This window comes from Corvus kubaryi, unplaced genomic scaffold, assembly GCF_017639235.1.
Source record: "Corvus kubaryi isolate FWS band 111438036 unplaced genomic scaffold, C.kubaryi_AGA036_p1.0 130, whole genome shotgun sequence".
NCBI lineage: Eukaryota > Metazoa > Chordata > Aves > Passeriformes > Corvidae > Corvus > Corvus kubaryi.
The window spans coordinates 2,236,032-2,255,733 of record NW_024580665.1 but is presented as its reverse complement, the minus strand read 5'-3'; the positions used below and the strand labels follow the sequence as shown (position 1 = coordinate 2,255,733).

At 39.5% G+C, this 19,702-nt stretch overlaps 1 protein-coding gene across 8 annotated transcripts in view; it reads right to left on the bottom strand.

The window, feature by feature from the left end:
* The window catches only part of GRIA3 (glutamate ionotropic receptor AMPA type subunit 3), a 148,724-nt gene that overhangs the window by 114,248 nt on the left and 14,774 nt on the right, over positions 1-19,702 (bottom strand). The gene's annotated exons all lie outside the window — the stretch shown is intronic.

Genomic DNA, 19,702 nt, shown 5'->3' with positions numbered 1-19,702 from the left:
GTGAATTAATGAGATAATATATACTAATTTCAATGCAGCAATAAATTGTACCAACTTTGTAGAACTTAAACTGGCCTGAACACATTTATTTTTGGTTGTGTTTTGTCCTGTGTTGTTACAATCCACTAATCTCTCTTTATTCTTTAAAAATGAACATGACATTGCCTGTCTGTAAAATACCTTTCCTTCCTTGAGTAGCACCTTGAGAGCTCTGTGAGGAGCTACATGACAGATGTCAGGTCTGCCTAAAAGTCAGAATGTTAACGTACAGCTTTTCCTGGTATCCAAACTTGATTCAGATCTGATTCATAAAAATCAGGATGATTTATTCCTTTATAGTCCACAACTCTGAAATCTCTGTGTGGTCTTTTTCAGTGAGAAGTTATGGTGGCTTCTTAACTGAGTGTTAAAATCTTCCAGAAGCAATTTGGAAAGTCTGTGACTTACTATATGACAACACAAATGAGGAACCCATATTGTTGCTTCATGGGATTAAAGCTGATATCCCATAAGCTGAAGGCTTTTAGTCCTTAACCATTCTGCTGTCCTGAGGAACTCATCTTGTACCAGAAAAAAATCAAAATTCAGACAAAGATGGTCTTTTTTCACATGTATTTATCTGGGAAAACACTTCATTATTTCCCATCCCTTACAGAGATTGAACAATGACCATTTTGGACAAAAATGAAAGTATTTCAATTTGTAAACATGGCCAGCTACATGGACATTGCAGGAAAAAGAATTTCTTTGTTGTTCAGCTCTGTAGAAAAAGTGCAAAATTCTTGTGACCCTGGCTTCTTTCCATGGAGGGAGTCTGCATCAGAGATAGCAAGGGAGCCGGATCTGTGAGGTGCTGGGGCTCTGGATTATAAAAAGACTGTACAACTGGAATACAATACAGCACAGCAGCACTTCTAATCATACCATTGCTGGACGGCGATGAGCAAGTCCCATTTGTACTGAAAAAAGTTTCCCAGAAAAATGTTCATTCAACATTAACAATTTTACTTGTCAAGAACTGGATTTAACAACAATTTACAACAAGCCCCATTGTCTTGGGGTGATTTTATGGTGCTACTCTATTCCCTAATCATCTGCTTTATGCCCAGAAATGGCTGCTGTAGCTCTAAGATGAGCCAGGGACGAGGCTGGAGCCTGGGAACCCCGGCCACGGGCTCTGTTCAAACTCTCTTTGCTGGGTGTGCTCAGCGCAGCATGGACTGGGACATTATGTTGCTCCTTTTGTTGGATTTGGTTTTGCTTGCTTAGGCAAGAAGCTTCTTTTTTTATTTCCCCACCTTTTCCCTGGACTCCAGCAGTTTCTTTGTTTCTTTTTTTCCCTTTAACTGTTTCGGTTTGTTCTTTTTTTCCCCTCGCTCTTGGAGGGAGGGGGCTGTGCCAGACAGTCTGGGCCTCAGGAAAGATGGAGGCAGCAAAAGAAAGGACACCAAAACCCACCAGCTTCGCCTGCTGTGAGGAGGAGACCAACTCCAGAAAGGTTCCCATCTATTCTGCCCGAGTGTGAGCTCCTGTTCCTCCCCTGCCCTGAGACAAAGGGGGCAGCTGCCATCTTTGCCTCCTGGCTACGCGGCCTAGTGGGTGGTGGGAGTTAAGGTTTTGAAATTTCAATACCTAGCATTTATTCAATCCTTTTCTGTGCCTTGTGGGCACCCTTTCTTTTGTTAATAATCAGTTCAGGTTTTTTTCACTTTCACCCACTGGTATTCATTTCTCTTATTGGCAAATGGGATTATCAAAGCCCTTCTCTTTAGAGGAAAAGCTCATTCCAGGGCGTTTTCTCCTAAAATTTGTCTCTAAACCGAGACACCCATTAAGCACTTTTGCAAACACATTGTATATTCAACTTTGCAAAAAGCAAGGGGAAGTAATTACCAGTAAGGAAGACGTGACTTCTACACAGAAATGTACAGCATTGTTACTTCTGAAAGTACCATCACATTTCCCATCATAAATGCTACCATTCAGGATCACTAAAAACTGTTAAAGTAATTTTAAAAAGGATTCTCCACAATATCAGCTCATTGACACAGCATCATGGAGAACATCTAAAATCGGCAGTCAGGTGTGAAAATTCGATTTTCTTCCTGGAGCTCTAGATACAAAAACTAGAAATGTTGTTAAGGAATTTCTTTAAGTATTTAAGCCACTGTAACACGACATGACTAACTGTGAATACGAGCAGCAAATAACAGCTGGTGAGACACAGAAAGGAATTAAAAGGTGATAATTTCTGAAAGGAAAGTTTGCTGAGGTTCTCAACCACAGGAAAGAAAATATATAAAAGAAGTTATAGTACAGTAAGAGTTTATTCCCAGAGGCATGACTGAGGAATTAAATACACTGTTTAAAAAGGCATTTTGTTAAACTATATACCAGCAGGATATAAAGCAGAAAAGCTACCATAAAAAATTATCTGCTGAAGTAACAAATAAAAAGCATTAATTTACAGGTGGAAAAAAGGGAAAAACAAAAATTACATTAGAAAGTCTGGCAGTCTCCAAATCATTTAAATGGTGTGTAAACCCTGTAATTCCATGGGAATAATCAGTGAAGTGGGATTAATGGAACTGAGCATTCTCACATACATTGAGCCTGTACCTCACAGATCAAGCTTCTTTTACATATTTATTAGTGGCCTAGTTTACCAGTTTTTATGCAGATTCCGTACTGCAGAGAAAAGCAAGTATTCCAGGAATCATCCCTTCTTGCAACGTAAACAAACACATTCACAAAGAACTCCTGATCCTAAAAACTGAGAATACTTCAAACAGTCCTGGATTCACCCGTTATTTCTTAACAGGTGTAAGACTCAGGAATACTTCTGAACTGTGACTCAACTGAATTAAAGTATATTTTCCCAGCAGATTGTGCTCGTTTATGCAAAGAGCCCATCCGCAAGTGGTGAGTAATCTGAGAAAAACACAGTCTGTGAACAACCTGACTAAGCAGGACCTTCTCCAAGTAACACCTTAGAGGCAACACGGAGCTGCTGCTCACATGGAGGTGAGAGCTTCTGATTTGGTCCCCACGTATTTGCAATTATTTTTCCTCAATAAGGATCACCAAAAATATCCTCTAACAAATGCAACTGCCCACTTTTATTTCCCCTGGTTCAAGTTTGTATTCACTGCAGATTTTAAAGATTAATCCTTTGACAGACTATCTGTCTTCTATTAGTAGCTTATTATTCCTGACTATCTATTCTGCATGCACGGTAGGATGCCAATTTAGTTTTACCAGCCCATTAAAAGGCAAACAAACCTTTGTTTTTTATAAGGAAAAGCTAAAAGGCCAATTATCTTGGTCCTCAATGTTCATTTGCATTTTTGAACTCATAGTTTTGTTAAAATTTCGTAGCATTAGGTCTTTCACACAGTTTGTGACCTAATCTCTGTGATCAGACAAATCTATGGAATATCCATGAACCTACAGTGATATTGTTACTTGTTTTCCAAAAAACAAATGTGTAATTACATTCATTTTAATTACACTATTATTCTAACATCACTGAACCCCAAGAAAAATTTTTAAAAGGCTAACTAAGCTTTAACCTTAAGCTCTTTTTACAAACTACTTTCTACTGACAATCAGAACAATCTTCGGGCTTGAGTATGAATTTTGGTATTTTTCCTTAATTAATCACAGTTGATTTATAGGGTTTTTTCCCTATTTGAAAAATGCAGATGGTCAAACACTTACTTTGGCTGTTAAAGAAATTATTTGGACAAGTCCTAGTGCAATCTCATTCCTCAAGAAAAAAAGCAATTTTTTTTCTGAGCTTTGAAACTGCTCTTAGTTATGTGGATGCACATCTGTTTCCAAGGACAGCACATAACCAAGTTGCTTTATAACCTGTTCTGAAAAAGTTTCAATGTCCACAAACAAGGGAGAGAGGTCCTGAGCAGCAGTTATCCAATGGGAGATAATGATAGGCCATTATTTTGGCATTAGGTGCAAGGTGAGTATTTATTAATGGAGATTTAACACTGGACTTGTTCTCAGAGTGAGCTGCCACATGTCATGTCCAGGAGAGGAAGTGATGGTATGACAGAAGCCCATGAATTCTCAAGCATGCTGTCTCGGTTTTGAAAGACAGGTGTCTGCTAAGGAAGGCAGAAGCCCCCCCTTGAAGTGGCAGATATAACCCCTTTTCCCTCTAAGTTATTATATTTTGAAATCAAGGGCCTTTAGGCGAAGATGTGGGAAATAGGAATAACAGTTCTTTATTTTATATATATATATATATGTATATAACCAGTCAAACAAAACAACAACAACTATGGCAGTAACAGCAAACAATCACAAACCCAGCGCCAGCCTTTCTCGGCTGTCGGGCCCTTTCCCCTCGGGTGCAGTTCCGCTCGCAGCCGGCAGGGGCGCTGGCGGCTCCCGGTGAGCAGGGCAGGTGCGATGGTTCCCCCGCGGCTGCAGGGGGCGCTCCGGAGCGAGCTCGGGGAGCACGCGGCACCGGTGCCCCGGGATCCCGGGAAGGGATGGAACAAAGGCTTCACAAACCGCTGGGCAGCCGATCCCGGACTCTCAGGAACAGCAGGCTGAAACAGCAGGCTAGAACGGCAGGCTGGAACGGCAGGGACGGAGGCAAATCCCGGGTGGCAGACGAGATGTATCCAGATGGGAAAATCCCACGGAGGCCCAGGCAGGCAGGGCGAGCAGGGCTACAGCGTAGCGAAAGCTCGAAGCAGCAGCGGGGCAGGGCAGCCACAGCCCGGTCTCCAGCAGGGCAAGGAAAGCGGCTTTTGGGGTCCCGGCGTTGTTTCCAGCAGGAAGAAAGAACGGCCAAAAAAGAAAGAAGCAGCAGCTCCTTTCCCTGCAGCTTCTCTCTCCGGACGCTCAGAGCGAACTGACCCCACACCCAGGTGTAGGCAAAGGAGTAGCCAGGCCCGCCCCACCCCCCTTTTTGTCTTTCTTAAGTACAGCTATTTGTCCCCTAGCAACATGCATATGGGAAAAAATTCCTATAACAGGAAAAAAAACTAAGACTAAACTGAAACCCCAACACATGCCAAGAGAAGATAAGAAACTTTCAGGTCATGGCAGACTGGTATTTCCTACCAAGGAAGGAAAATGCTCAGAGCCAGAGTGATAACAGTGGTAAGCAGAATTTACTTAAAAAAAACCTAAAACCAAACAACAACAACAACAACAACACAACCTAAAAAACAAAACAATCACAAAAAAGAAGGGGGGAAAAAAACAACAGACCCCAAAACCAACCAACCAAAATGCAACTGAAGCCAAATAAATAAAAATCTTAGTTTCCATCCTGAATAGCAGCTGAGCCATCCTAAGCATCAGTGTAACCCAATGAACCCAGACTTCTGTTTTACTTGCATTTCCATCCTCCCTCCAGTCGAATCAGGCCCACCACTGAAACTTGCTAATATTAACCAGATAAGTCTTTTTTTGCTCTCAGATCCCAGGAAGGCTGCAGGCCAGAATCTCAAAAGACACCCCACTTCACACAAGTTATTAGACATTTTATGTCTTTTTAAAATTTACTTTTGCTTTACTTTTACCTTTACTTTTAGTTTTTCTGTGTTTTAGTGACCGTGAGTATTCCTGACACAACAAGGTTGTGTAGGACCTGACATTTCTCCTGTCTATTGCCTGGAAGCTAAAGACATAACTTCTCTGACACTTTTTTTTTTACTTCCAGTTCTTACTATAAACAACTGAAGCGTTACTAGGAATATTTACAAGTAGGTTTGGATTTTGTTTGTTTAAAGAAAATATGTATATAGCTAACAAAAGAGATATGTTAATAGTAGATCATAATACACCATTTCCTCTGGATGGTATCATTAATAACTGAATTGTAAAAGTCAGCAGGATCCTCCCAGGTGTGGCATCCAGTGCACTTCTGCCCTGGATGCAAAAGCCCGGTAGTTTCGGAGTCAGGGGTTGGAGGTTACAATACCTCAGACACTATTCCTTCTTCATTACTCTTTTTATGAGCAAGTAATTTCCCCTTTGTCCATATCAATTTCTTATAAAGTAGGTCTGACAAAATCACCCTGTGTCACAGGGGCACTGTCAGCCTGTTTCAGCGATACTCCCACAGCTCTTTGGGAGTGAAGGCACGGTAGGAGCTCCATCTCAGCTGACATTATCGCGTGTTGCTCATACCCGTTCCTCAGTTTTGTGCTCTGTGTTTCCCTCAGCTGTGAAATAATTTTATTCCCTCCACTTTCTTCTGCCAATTGTCTTGGATTCCAGACAACTCTCACTGCCAGCTTAAGCCAACAGACTAATGGGACTACTTTATAATGGAATAATATGCAGCCTATTTCAGAGCAGTTGCCATTTTCTAGGGCTCCATCCTGACCTCCTTGTTGTAATAAAGCAAGGGTTACCATTAACATTACCTCTTACAGTAAGAACACACTTACTCTTAGAGAGACGGACAATGCCTCCACTGCTTTCTTTTGCTTTCATTTTAATACACAGAATGAAAAGCAACAACTCTCTCTACCTTGAGCCCTGAGTAGACCAGCACAGCAGTGCCCCTGAATGCAGAACGAGCTACTCTCAGGGGGCTCCAGGCAATCAGACTTGAGAGCTTCCTTTAAAGACAAGCCCATCATCCTAAAAATTTAAAATGATGTGAACCACGTTTACCTATAGCAAATAAAACCATCTTTTACATTTTAATTAAGACACTGAATTCTGTCATGAAGAAAATATTGTTTAAAATTCAGGTGAGAAAAGATGCATTTCTGAAAACAGCTATTCCTGGAATAGTTAACAGGGAACATTCCTGGGGGCAGGAAGGAAACAAGGAAGCTACAACTTGAAATTCTGAGATATTGGCTACTCATCCTACTTAGAAAAAGGTAAGCCCTCACAAGCAAAAAAATATCCCCTGAAAACAAAAAAACCCCACCAACCCAAAACCTCACAGCAGAGCACAAAACAAAACCATCATTTACTCTTGTTACTTCATTTATGGCATGAACTCAATAATAAAATTGCAATGTTTTATCTAGTTCTTTTTATAAAGAACTACTCAGATTGCTTTGTTCTACCTAATGTCTTCTTCAAATATACACAGTTCCTTCAGTTTGCATTTCTTTTTAGGAGAGCAAATAAAATAAAAACAGCATGTTCAGGCAGCAGGAGGGGGATATTAATAAATTGCAAATGAAAGGCATAAGGATTAATCCATTCATATTTTACAAACCATTTACTGGAAAGTAATTCAAAACACATGTTCAGATCCAAGCATTGCTGAACACTCTCTGGTCAAGATCCTGTTCAAGATTACTTTGGTCACCACAACTCCATCACACACTGTTAAAGAAGGCTTTATTTCTTATCTGCTTTTCAGGACGACTTTGGAACCCTGATCCCCATTATAGTTCCTTGGTGCTGGGTGCTGTACAAACCCATCACTACAGCCTTGGTTTCCTTCAGTGTGCCCAATTACTTATGACATACTTGACTCATTAAACTTTACACATCTTGGCTTTTATATATATGACTGCAGTCAAATAAAACCCTAACAATGTACATGAATTTGTTGTTTGTGGGATCTTCTCTTCACACTGAAACATTTGTGTGAATTTTATGAGCATATGAAAAATGCCGGCTTGCAATGACACAAATAGGCTGCTTAGGCTGTAACGCTGCTAGTGGAAACACCAGCAGCACCAAGTCTCACATGCCATGATGAGGGTATTTGTCCATTAGCACAGCTTCAGTCAGATAAAAGCAAACCAGGATCAAAACCTCTCTGGCCCAAACTGACAATCTGATGTATATGCAAATGAAAGCGTTGGTATTTAAAAAACTAGCTAATATATTCAAAATGCCAATAAAAAGGGCATTCTTGAGTATCAAACTCCAAGCAGGCTGAACACAACCTTGATTTTACTGAGAAAGCTGTGCTTAGCTTTCTGAAAACTGTTCTAGTCTGAGAAGGTACTGCAGGTAGCCTGAGCAGCTTGGAACAGGCAATGCTACTTGTGCTGCTGTTTTCTACTCACCTACTGTTTTCAGGTTACTGGCCACAACGCTAAAAAAAAACAACTTTTTTTTTCTGTAGAATCTTGTTAAAACTCAAGCACAAAATGAGTCTTGTGTCCCACAAAAAAATTATAATGCATGGTTTTCATAAAAAAAAAGAAAAATCACTGCCACTCAGAATCTCTGTATTTATGACACATTTCTGATGGTGGAAGAAACCCAGGAGTCAATCCAGATGGCTTCCAGGAAGTGTCAGCCTCTTCTCAGGACCAAATTAAGGATTTTGTTTACTTGGGAACCCTGTTACACACTGAATTTTTTAAATATACCATTGATTCTGAGTACTGTTAGAAGATTCCTTTTGGAAGGCTATGAGTCAGATAATCATGACTTATTTTGAAGTATAAACCATTGGAGTTTGAAAGAAATAAAATAGAGGTTTAAGCTTAAAATGGATTAAAGGTGAGAGAAGATATATATGTGCCATAAAAATCAACTGCTTTTTTTGGAAGATGATTTAAAAAACATGTTAGGTACTTAAGGACTAAACTTAGATACGTGCTGATCAGAATACTACACTACCTTGCTTGTGTCTTTACAAGATGGATTTCAAGCTCTGAGACCAGGCACCACAGACTATAGCCAAGTTTTCTATTCTTAAACCCATCCTGGCAATTCACCATCTTCTACTGTTAACAGAACACTTTTCATCCTGATTCCCACCATCCCCACAAGCTGCTCACAAGAAGCATTTCTTCCAAAGGAAATACATTAAATACATACCACACAGTTTTAAACAAAGAGCTTTTAGAAAGAGGACTCTGTAACACTGTGGTATAAGTCAAATTTAAATGCTGTGGATTTGTGTTATTTGTGAACTCTTCTGCTTCCTGCCTATGGAGGTCTTGACACCAAAGTAGATGCTTGCAGGAGAAACAGCAAGAGGCTTCTCTTGGCAGACAGTTAAACTCACTGCTGGAGAGAAATGGAAAGGCACTGGTATCTGCCTTTTATACCCTGGTGAAGAGATGTTTCTGCTCAGCTACTCCAGCATGATCAATGCCTTGCCAACAGCAGCAGTATGCACAATGCCAACACTCTGTTCCTGATTGCAGCTCCACCATCCTGGATGCTTAAGATTTATGGCACCAGCCTCCCTCAGGTTCAGAGAGTGTTACAGACTTAATGAGTGGATGTAAAGCAGTTCATTGAGCTCTGCCCTTCGAGAAAGCTTTAGCCTATCCTATACCCATAACCACACACTCCTTTCTCCATGAACCACAGGAGATGAGCTAACACCTGTGTGGGGGAGCCAGAGGACCTGGCAATGCTTTCTGCAGGAGAGTCTAAATATATTCACAGCAAACAACAATCACTTGCATTCTTCACATCCAAGACTCCAACTCCTATTTCATGACTAATCTCTGCAGAAACACAGACAGTGTGCATGCAACACAAATATGTAACACTCACTCAAGTGAAAGAACTTGTTTCCATCTGTTGCACCATTTGAAATGCTCTTAATTTAATCGCCTGTCATGCCTGCTCGCTGTGATCACTTTGGATTGTAACTGTATCTCTTATTTTCTGAAGCAATTTTTCGAAAAATGTTGGTCGGAGGAAAATATAAAAACCCCTGTTCTTTCAAAAATTGTCCAGTTATAACACACTAGAAAATTTAGCAGCCATTTATTTAAAAGCAGGCAATATAGTATAATAATATGCATAATCTAATAAACACAGTAACATGAATGTTTCTGTAAGTATATTCAAAGTAATAAGAGTTCCACAAGCCATTAATTCCATTGCCTTGGAAAAAAGACACGCTCAAACAAGCATTTTTAATACAAACTTGACAAGATGTGGTAGACCACGGAGTACCCACTTCACTATTGTTACCTTCCTCAGAGACGACCTATCTTAACAATACTTTAAACAACAGGCTAAGGGCAAGCAAGAGCTTTGTGGTATGAAGAAAAAAATAAATCACACCTATCAGAAAAGGGCAGCATTTTGCAGTTGAGGATGTTAGGCAGAACACAGGGTTGAATCAAAGAGCAGCAGTTAAAGGCAATGCTGTGCCTCAGAGCTGCGAATCAGCAGCCACGACCTCCAGCACCCCAGTACTCTGAAGGGATTTCTTGTATCACTGGAACATCTCAGTGTGGAGGAAGTAAAAAGGCAGAGGCATATTATTAAATGTATGCTTGTTCAGCAGATCCTTCTCTAAGTGATTTCAGAAGTTGACTTCATTCTGGGCCACTGTGGTGAGAGGCAATAAATCAAAACAAGGCTCTGGCGGTGTGATGAAAGATGAGCTGAGTCTGCTGAGGTGCTGCCATTTATAGGCCTGTGGGGATATATTACAGAGGATGAGATAGAAGAGGCCAAGTGGCCGACACACCTGAAGCACTGAGCTGGGTAAAATTCACCAGGAGGTGAAGGTCACAATTAGGTTGTTCAAGGAGAAAGGGGATGCAGACGCCAAAACAGCAGCTGTGCAAGCAGCCTCCAGGTCTGGAGGGTTTCCAGCTGGCTCTATGTTTGCAGAGCATGGTGCTGACAGACAGCCAGTTTATCCAAAGCAACAGTCCCTCACACTTTCCTGGAGGCCCTGCAATGGTACTCCAGCAAGCACTGTCCCTGCAAGTACACCTTGGACTAGTGGACTGGATTTCACATTTCTGTATCTCCTCCCCTGTTCTACTCAAAGTTCATGGGGCTATGCAATTCTCACCCTTGTGTTCCACTGCTTTCAGCTTATTAGTCTTGAGAGGCTTCAGATCAGTTAACGCAGAAGCAGAAACAGGATGGCTGTGAAAACTGGCTTCAGCAGCCAGGGAAATTATTTGAAGATGCTCCTTAGAGGTCCAATAAAGCACCCATCAGTATCACTGGAGAAGTTCACATGAAATTCAGTGAAACCTGGACTAGAACTGAGAGACCTATTCACACTGAAAGTGCAAACTACAAAAATGCCACATCAACATCCCAAATGCCCTTACAAAGGCATCCTCCCATCTATTTTTGTTCTCATTCTTGTTCCTCTATCTGCCTTAGTCCTAAGAGTTCTTCCTGCTACCAGCCTCCTGGACCTTCACGATCACATCTGACAGTAATTCACAGACCAGCACCCTCAGCTAAGCCAGTGCCTTATTTACAGGGAACAAAAAGAATATTATTCTTTATAAATTATGCATAATCACTATTTATCAAGCTGGGTTAATTGGCACATAACAAAAGACTCGACTGGTGAACAGCTGAATAATGTGGAAGCCAAAATTGATGGAAATGGTACAGCAAAAGCCTGATTGTGAAAGAAAAGTGACATTGCTACATGTTAATTCTTAACTGATTGCTGCCCTTTCAGAGGTGGAATGGGAGGCCAAGAGTGACAGACCTAGTTTGAAATTATTTGTTAATCTCAGAGGGTTTGGACACATTGTCATAGCTTTATATACTGGTTCAAAGTCTGCTCCCAGCCACTTGCATAGTGAAATGTTAACATGGTGCACATGCATTTTTTGTGCTCCATTCATAAACAGAGAACAATCTCATTAATCATCAGCAACAGCATGAGACTGTGGTCTGCAGGGATATGAGTGATGCTGATAGAGAAGTGGGACTCTTCCCACATCCTCACTTGACAGAGAAGAGCTAAATGCCTCATACCAAAGCCAGACCAGCAGCCCTTTGGTTCTAGGATCAAGAGATCCTCGAAGCCCTCATCAGAACCCTGGCGTGTCATGAGACAGTGGCAGTGTGGGGCAGCACTTGTCTTTCTCTAGAACACACACACCTGAAGAACCACAGCTTAGTTAACCTCGCTGTACATGCATAGAAGGTTTTACTTAATGTCCTACATCCCAAAGCTGTGTGCACAACTTTAAGAACATGCTTTGGTGTTCTGATGGACGAAGATTGAAGCATGTGCTCAAGACACTGAATCAGAGCTGAGGGTCAAATTACCATGGTGCTCACTCTGGTGGGAGGTTCTCCTTCCATGAGGCATTACAGTCTAGCTGTATTAGGGGTTGTCAGATGATTTAGTCTGATTTATACCATTACACTTCCACACTTCCTTGGTGTCTTCTCTACTTGGTGTCTTCTCTGACACTTACTAAAATCTCTCCTAGCCGTAAAACACCTGCAAATCCATGACTTCAAAGTACAGCCCTTCTTTTCCCTGCTCTCTCTCTCTCTCTTTTACTAGGAGAGTTAAAAGAAAATGAGAAGACTCCTGTAACTTCCATTCCTATGAGTTAGAAACTCTTTTATTGACAAACATCATCCAGGCCAGAGAATCCTCCTATGATCTTACCGTATTTATGGTCTTATCAGCATGAATATAAATGGATGTAGAACCACAGATATTTAAAAAAAAAATCTGGATTACATTATTGCCATTACAGCTCCTCCCTATTGGAAACATGGTTAGCAAATACTAGGTTTGTTCTGAAAATATTCTGACACTTTATTAGAAGTATTAAGAAAATTCTTCTCTCTGGCTTTTTACAAGAATCACTAAATCTGCTAACAACTTGCTTATATACACCAATAAATTTCAAGCATCCTGCAAAACTACTGAGTAAACTTAGAAGGGAGAGGAAAAATGAAGCAGGGGGAAATCCAAAACAACAATGTTGCTGCAACACTATCCAAGCGTTTTCTGGTTTTGGGAAAGAAACCACTAATCTTTATGGCAAAAAGTAGGTATGAATTTCTAAAGAGCAATGCACTGTGGATCCTCCCCTCAGTAAGACACTTTAACTCTCAATCAGTCTTTGACATACCACTAGGAATTATCCCATTTAAGGGATATTTTCTCAGCCAAGGAACAAGTAGATGAGTCTCACCACTGTCTGAAACACAAACCTGCAACACCCAAATCAGTACAGAGTTGGGAAAAACAGTCTCAAAAGTGCAGTGTGTATCTTTAGGACAATAGTTCTGATATTTAATCTACTAAACAGCTAAACTGCAGCACTTTGGATGACAGAGAGCAATACATTTCTCTGCCTTAAGGCAATTTCCCACAGGGCTGTGGGAAATTCCCTCAAGCTCTGCAGTGAGCTGCAAGATGAGCTCTTTTCAGAAGACCATCATCACCCTGAAGGCCTGTCCCCACTGCTGCTTATCCCTTGTTTGCAGCACCACCTGTTCTGGGAGGTCAACCACAGAACAAAAGTGTTTTAAGGATAGGAAGAATCTTAGTGAGAGATGAAACTGGAGAGAGTCACTGCCCATGGATGACACGACCAGGCTCGGGAGGCAGGGCAGCCCTTATTCATAGCAGGCACAGACACAATGATGGGAGGAACCATTTCATGAACTCAATGAACTCGATTAATTTTTCAGCTGCCTTTCAAAAAAGCTTTTAAAAAGTCAGCTTGCTATGTACAACAGAATAGGAACTGATATGTGACTACAGGTAGAGATTTTAAATAATGTCGTACTTTAATTTAAATGTACCCATGTCTTACCAAATAAAAACTTATTAAATTTTTGCTTTACTAATTTCCTATAAAGTAACTCACAATATCTTCCAGGTTTTACAGATTAATGATTCTGAATTTTAACTTGAAAATTGCACTGCCAATTTCAGAGTAAATTTAAAATATTTTTCTCTTGTTAGAACCTGTGTAATAGTCAAGAGAAGCCTTCACATCATTCAGCAAAAAGCAGCTCATCACAAAGTTAGGTTCCAAACCAGAAAACCTCTCTTTCTCTGCATCACACACAAATGCATCTCAGGTAATTCTATACTGCCCAAGCAGCAGACAACAGAAAGGGCTATGTTAATGTGCCCTTGTATTTGATTAAACTGATACACTGTAGGAGCTGATGTTGGGCTACTGCTACTGAATTTTCCTAGTCTGATTCTCAAACCAACTCTCTGACAGAGTCAAGCTTTTTAAAACGTCCCATCAACAGACTATTTTTGGACTACTTGAAAATTTTGTAGGCCTTGAATAGATTTATTTGTTGAACTCAGGCAGTAAAGCTTTTCAGATAGATTAATGGACTAAGTGAAGTGTCTCTCCAGACTATACTAGGAGGTTTAAGAGACCTCATTTTCTAAGAAATGTCATCTACAGGCAGAGACAACTTCTTTGTACTGTGATTATCTCCATGTATTTTCCATTTGCACGAGCCAGTCCAAGCCCTCCTTCCCACTGGCAATGTTATCAGTGAGACAATACCTTTCTATAACAAAAATAGCACAGAAACTTGCATAAGAAAAATGAATTTGATAACAATAGAATGACTTTCTCATAATAATTTAATAAGTTGAAGACATGAAGATTTAAATCCTCCAGAAGAGCTGCATAAAAGGGATTGATGAATTCATCAGCTATTCCAAGCTTCCCAAAGAAGCCCAGATAATATTTCTTACCTCCTGTTCTACAGATACCACCTATAAAAGAAAAGCAGGCATTCAAGTCCCTCTATTATACTATTCGTTGCCTCTGGGGCTAAACTCACTGTTGAATCTGCTGTAAATAAATGTGACACACTTAAAAATATTCTGATTTTAATCTTTCTCATTAGAATAATACACTTGTAACGCCCTTTCTGGTTAGGAGCATGGTTCTGAACCCTGAAGTTACTGTATGGACATATAGCAAGCTAGTGACCTTTATAGTTTTCCATTAAGCCAAGAAAAGTCTGCAAAAACATGCCAGAAATGCAAACACAGGCAATCACTAGTTTTAATTAAGCATTGCCAGTATATTCCAGTATTTCAAAAAGTCCTGAGACCTACAGAAACCATATCAAACAAACCAAATTATGAACTCCATGGATTGAAAAATCACGGACTGCTCAAGATTTTTTATGGATCTAGCAGTATACTTTTACATACAGTTCTGTCTCTTTTCTTGTTATTGTATAAATAAAAAGAAGACGAAGTGATGGGACTAACAAACACAGGAATGTAATCCTATAACAAGTCAGCAATTGCTGCCACTTAAAAAAATGAGAGAAAAAAGAAAAGAAGAAATGTTTTTTCCCCTCTGGTTGACTGTCATGTTGGTGCTATGAGTACGGACAGCAGGAAATAATTTTACACATAGTATATAGAATTCATAAATTAACCCTGTCTCTTTAAGTACAGAACCTCTGGGATTTTATTGTTTTAATCTATGTTTGATAATAATATATCATTCCATCAAAATTACTGGGTTATACAAGGATTCACTGGTAGCCAGCTGATAGGAGCCTCCCTTTCACTCCAGAGGAATAAAAAAAAAAACTACACTGACTCTTTCCTCTTACTTTGTAGAGGGATAATAGGAACAGAGAGATTGACAGTAACAAGAAAATTCAGTAGCCATGAATATATGGCTAAACATTAGTTCCAAAACAAGCAAGTATGATTTAATTTCTGTTCTTTAGAAAAAACTTCCCCTTCCATAAAATCTACCTATGATACAGCAATTGAAAGTCTTTCTAAACAGCACCAGCAAACACACAAAGGTTGCTCCCTAGAAGTGAGTATTTTCAAGCCATTTCACATCTTACAAAGAAGTGCAATTTAACTCTTGGCTCCAGATCCTTTTCCAAATTGCAGCTTCCCTCCACTTACTTGGTCATATTCTTCCTCTCTCCCAGCACCCAAACCCGTTCTTGAATAAAACATATCCTGCTATCACACAATTAACGTGAAGAAAAACATAAGATGGAGAGTATTGCTGCAAATAAAGAAAACCATGGAAATGCCACAATAAAAATATTTTCTTTTACCAAAAGGATGGTTCAAACAAACGTAAATAAATTCAGTATCTAGTATTTTCATGACTTCACCTAAGCAGAATAAATGTGCTGGGTCAAGCCAATAAGTGAAACTAATCATGCTCTACAGAGCTGTAGCCTTCTGACAAGCCACATTCTGAAGTTTCTTTCTAAAACTGTTGAATCTACAGAGTCCACTCAAACTTCCCAAATGAGGGAGAGATTCCAAAGCACAGTCAGCTAATTTGAGCCAACAATGTGGGAAATGCAGGATAATTAAATTCTTCTCCTAAAAGATTTATTTCTGAATATCAGTTTTGGGAGACCAGGGGGGAGCAAATGAGAAATTAATCTCACTCTGGAAAACTTAACACATCTTTGTGAGACTCTCCTCAGGAATGGAGCAATAATATGGTGTTGTTTATTAAGAAACAGTACTGATCACAGTAGTATTACACAAATACGTTGCTGTACACATAATTTTAAAATTTGTGTCCTTGATATAAGCAGATATTGTCCGCACAAGCAGAAGATGTACATTTAGTCCATGGCACAGTTACAGTGAAAAAGAATAAAACCAAGTTTCAATCAAAAGAAAAATACAAATAATACCCAAGAGTTCTTAAAAATAAGAACTGTCAAACACAAGGGGAAGGGTTCCTCCTCTAAAACAGCATAATGAGAGTTTTTGTGTTTAAAAACGTAATTGCTGCCCAAGATTAGAAAAAGCTACCTGAATGGATGAGTCTGGTAGGATGGCTCAGGCGAAGCACTTGGGCTTGTGATTAACCAGATCTGAAAAATAACCAGTTATTTAAGCTAAGCAAGCCTACACATTCTCATTCTCCTGAAAGACAACACAACTCACCCAACTGACATCTAACAGAGATTACAGATTGCCTCTTGCAATGGATATTGCTGCTCATAAAGAACAAAGCTGGGGCCTGAATTAGAATATCCACACAGCATTTTATACAGCTGAGCAGACTGTTGAAAGGCAAGTTTGGACATTAGGGTGTCCAGTTTCAGCACCCAAGTTCTCCAACAAGGTGTTAATGCCCCTATGGACAAGAGCACAGAACAATGAAGAATATTAAATAAGGTGTTTTAGCTACAAGCGCTACACAAGCAACCCTCAAATGACATTATCACCCTTTCTTATTTCTTCCTCTGCCATTCTTTTCTCAAGAACCCAGATAACCATCACAGGTAATCTTTATTACCACAATTGATCTGGTATCTTTAAAAGACAAGCAGGACAGAAGCAGTCATATTGCAGCTCCACAGAAGAACGAGACAATTCTGCTTAGGGAAGGACACCTTTCCTTAGGATTCACAGGAAATTTTCCTCTTTACGCTAAAGTGAACTGTAGAAACCGTTTTCCATAATTAAAAAAAGAAAAAGAAAAAAAAGACAGATTCATCACTGTACATTTCTTCACCCTCAAGCTGTCCTTTCTGCTGAGGAAGCCAGATAGGCTAAGGTATCTAGCAAAAATACCTGCTTATCACGTCCCAAGTTGGCTTTCGTGAGTAACTTGACACTGCAGCTGAATAGTCAAACTCACATCCGTGCTTTAATTAGAGGTAAGGGGAGCACCTACTGTTTGCATTTACAGTCTGTCTGGTTTGTGAGCAGCAGGAGCAAGCTCAGCCATCACAACTGCTCAGCTTGTGCTGCTCTGATGCATCGTTTCAGCAGGGGAACAATTAAGCAGACCCATTCACAGCTGAAGAGACCACTAAATTTTACCAAGTGTTTTATCCTTGCTGCTGTATCTTGTCAGCCACTGCACCACGCAAATTATCAACAGAATCCATCTCTCTCTGCTGACAGCATGGGTGTGGGGGTGTCTATTCTCCCATGAACACATAGGATATTTATTCCGCTAACTCATCCACTTATATAGAGATTGAGCATATCCCATCTCATAAGAGGAGATTAAATTTTTGGAGAAAGAATTTAAGAATAAAACATCATCAATTAAAGTGGTGGTATTAGAACAGCTTCATTGCAGAGACCGAGAGAAAGGAAAAGCTAGCAGAAGGAAGCAGACAGATAAAAAGTGGCTTGCTAGGATCTGAAAAACCAATGACAAGAGACACTCAAATGAAGCTTTTTCTTGGTTACAAATCTTATAGGTTAAGAAAAAAATCTCAGACTATAGAGGAAAAGAAAGAAAAAACAAGAGAAAAAATTATTTTCCTATTCAGGAAATTGAAAGTTCATGCTGTAAAAAACCTGGAATTATGGTAAAAAGTATTCCACTTGAAAGCTATCACAAGTAATGCAAGCTGAGGAAGAATATGTATGCCCCTTTGGCAACTGAAAACACACAAATTCATAGCAAATCTGTGAATGTTTTTTATACACTGTACTGCCAAAAAGAACTGCTAAATATCATTTTAAGAACCATAGTGACATAGATCTGCTTCCATGAGGCCATGGTAAGTCAATCTACTCCAGCTAGTGTGATCTGGGCTTAGGTATTTAATGAAACTTTACATGCAATTATTTAATAAATTAGCTATAATTGCAAACACATTTTAAAACACACCCTAGCATTCTACAGTTACTTCTGTCACCACTGTGTACTACTGAAGTTATGTTCAGTGTACCAATTAGTACAGGTAAATACAGGGAAAGTCTGCTCTCAGGACAGCTGCTGGAGGCAGTGGTGTTATTTCAAATATAAACAAGTAAGCATGAGTAAAACTAAAATAAAAATGCTCCGAGAACTTTAATCTATTTTCAATCACTCATGACTACAGAGCAAGACAATGGAAATTTCAAGCACAGTACTTAAAAATCTACCTAATCTTTATTTAACGATCATACTTTTCAAATATGAATCCTTCAAATATACAGCAATGTATCAATGAAAGAACACATTCTCTAAAATGTGAGAGGGGCTTTTATTTCAACTTTTGGGGTTCTAACTCATTTGACTTTGAAGAACAGATTGTTCCACAGCCAAAAGGCCATCTGCTGACCTTGTCTCCAGTGAATCCCATGGCAAAAGACATTGTGATGGAACAAGCCAGGCAACTGAGATACACACCATTAAGTAAACGACAGAATGAAGAATAGAAAACTTTTGAGGGTAACTGTAGACAAACACAATCACTGCATTAACGCATTTTTTTTTAAAATAAGAAAATGAGAAAGATGAAGGTATTTGCTCTGAAGCCAGAAGATTACTACTGTATGCACTGCAAACAAGGCTTGTCTCAAGGTTTTCTTTGATTTTAAAACAAAACTGTAGTAATAGAGCACACTTAAATAGTATCTTTTCTATCTGCAACCTCCAAGAAGTCCTTTTACTCTTTTAGTAAAACAAAATGTTCTTCACCTCCACACCAGAAGATTGTTTAAACCAGTTAGTACTCATTGGAGTTTTGTTGTGTTACCTCATTTCAACATAAACTTGTTAACTGGTTGTTTCTAACAAAGGTACTTAAATATTTTCAGAGTCTGATGCTCCATTCTGTATTCCTTCAAGTAACTTTTAATACTTTTAAATTAGGGTAAGAAAAGTCAACACAGACACTGCCTGCAAGGACATATAATTCAGTGTACCATTTCATAACCCAGCTGTCAACAGAGACAACATTTTTATAATCCATGTATTGTATGCGTGCCAGTATGAGATGAATAGTCCTGTAACTATAATCAATACCGTTCATTCAAACAACTGGCAGCAGCATTTCAGACAACTGGCAATTTCATCAGTTTCACTGGGCTGCCCAAAAATAAACAGCTTGAGAAGGATGAATGATCTCTGTGGTTATCTATAAATAATACTAATCTCAGTCATTTGTTTCAGACTGGCAACAGCATCATCACTAGGAGCTGCAGAAGTCTCATATCAGTGCAGAAGGCATGGCAGCCTTCAAGAAACTAAATAAATGCTGATGAATTTTACTGTTGGGTTTTCAGTCACACAGTTACTGTATTTAC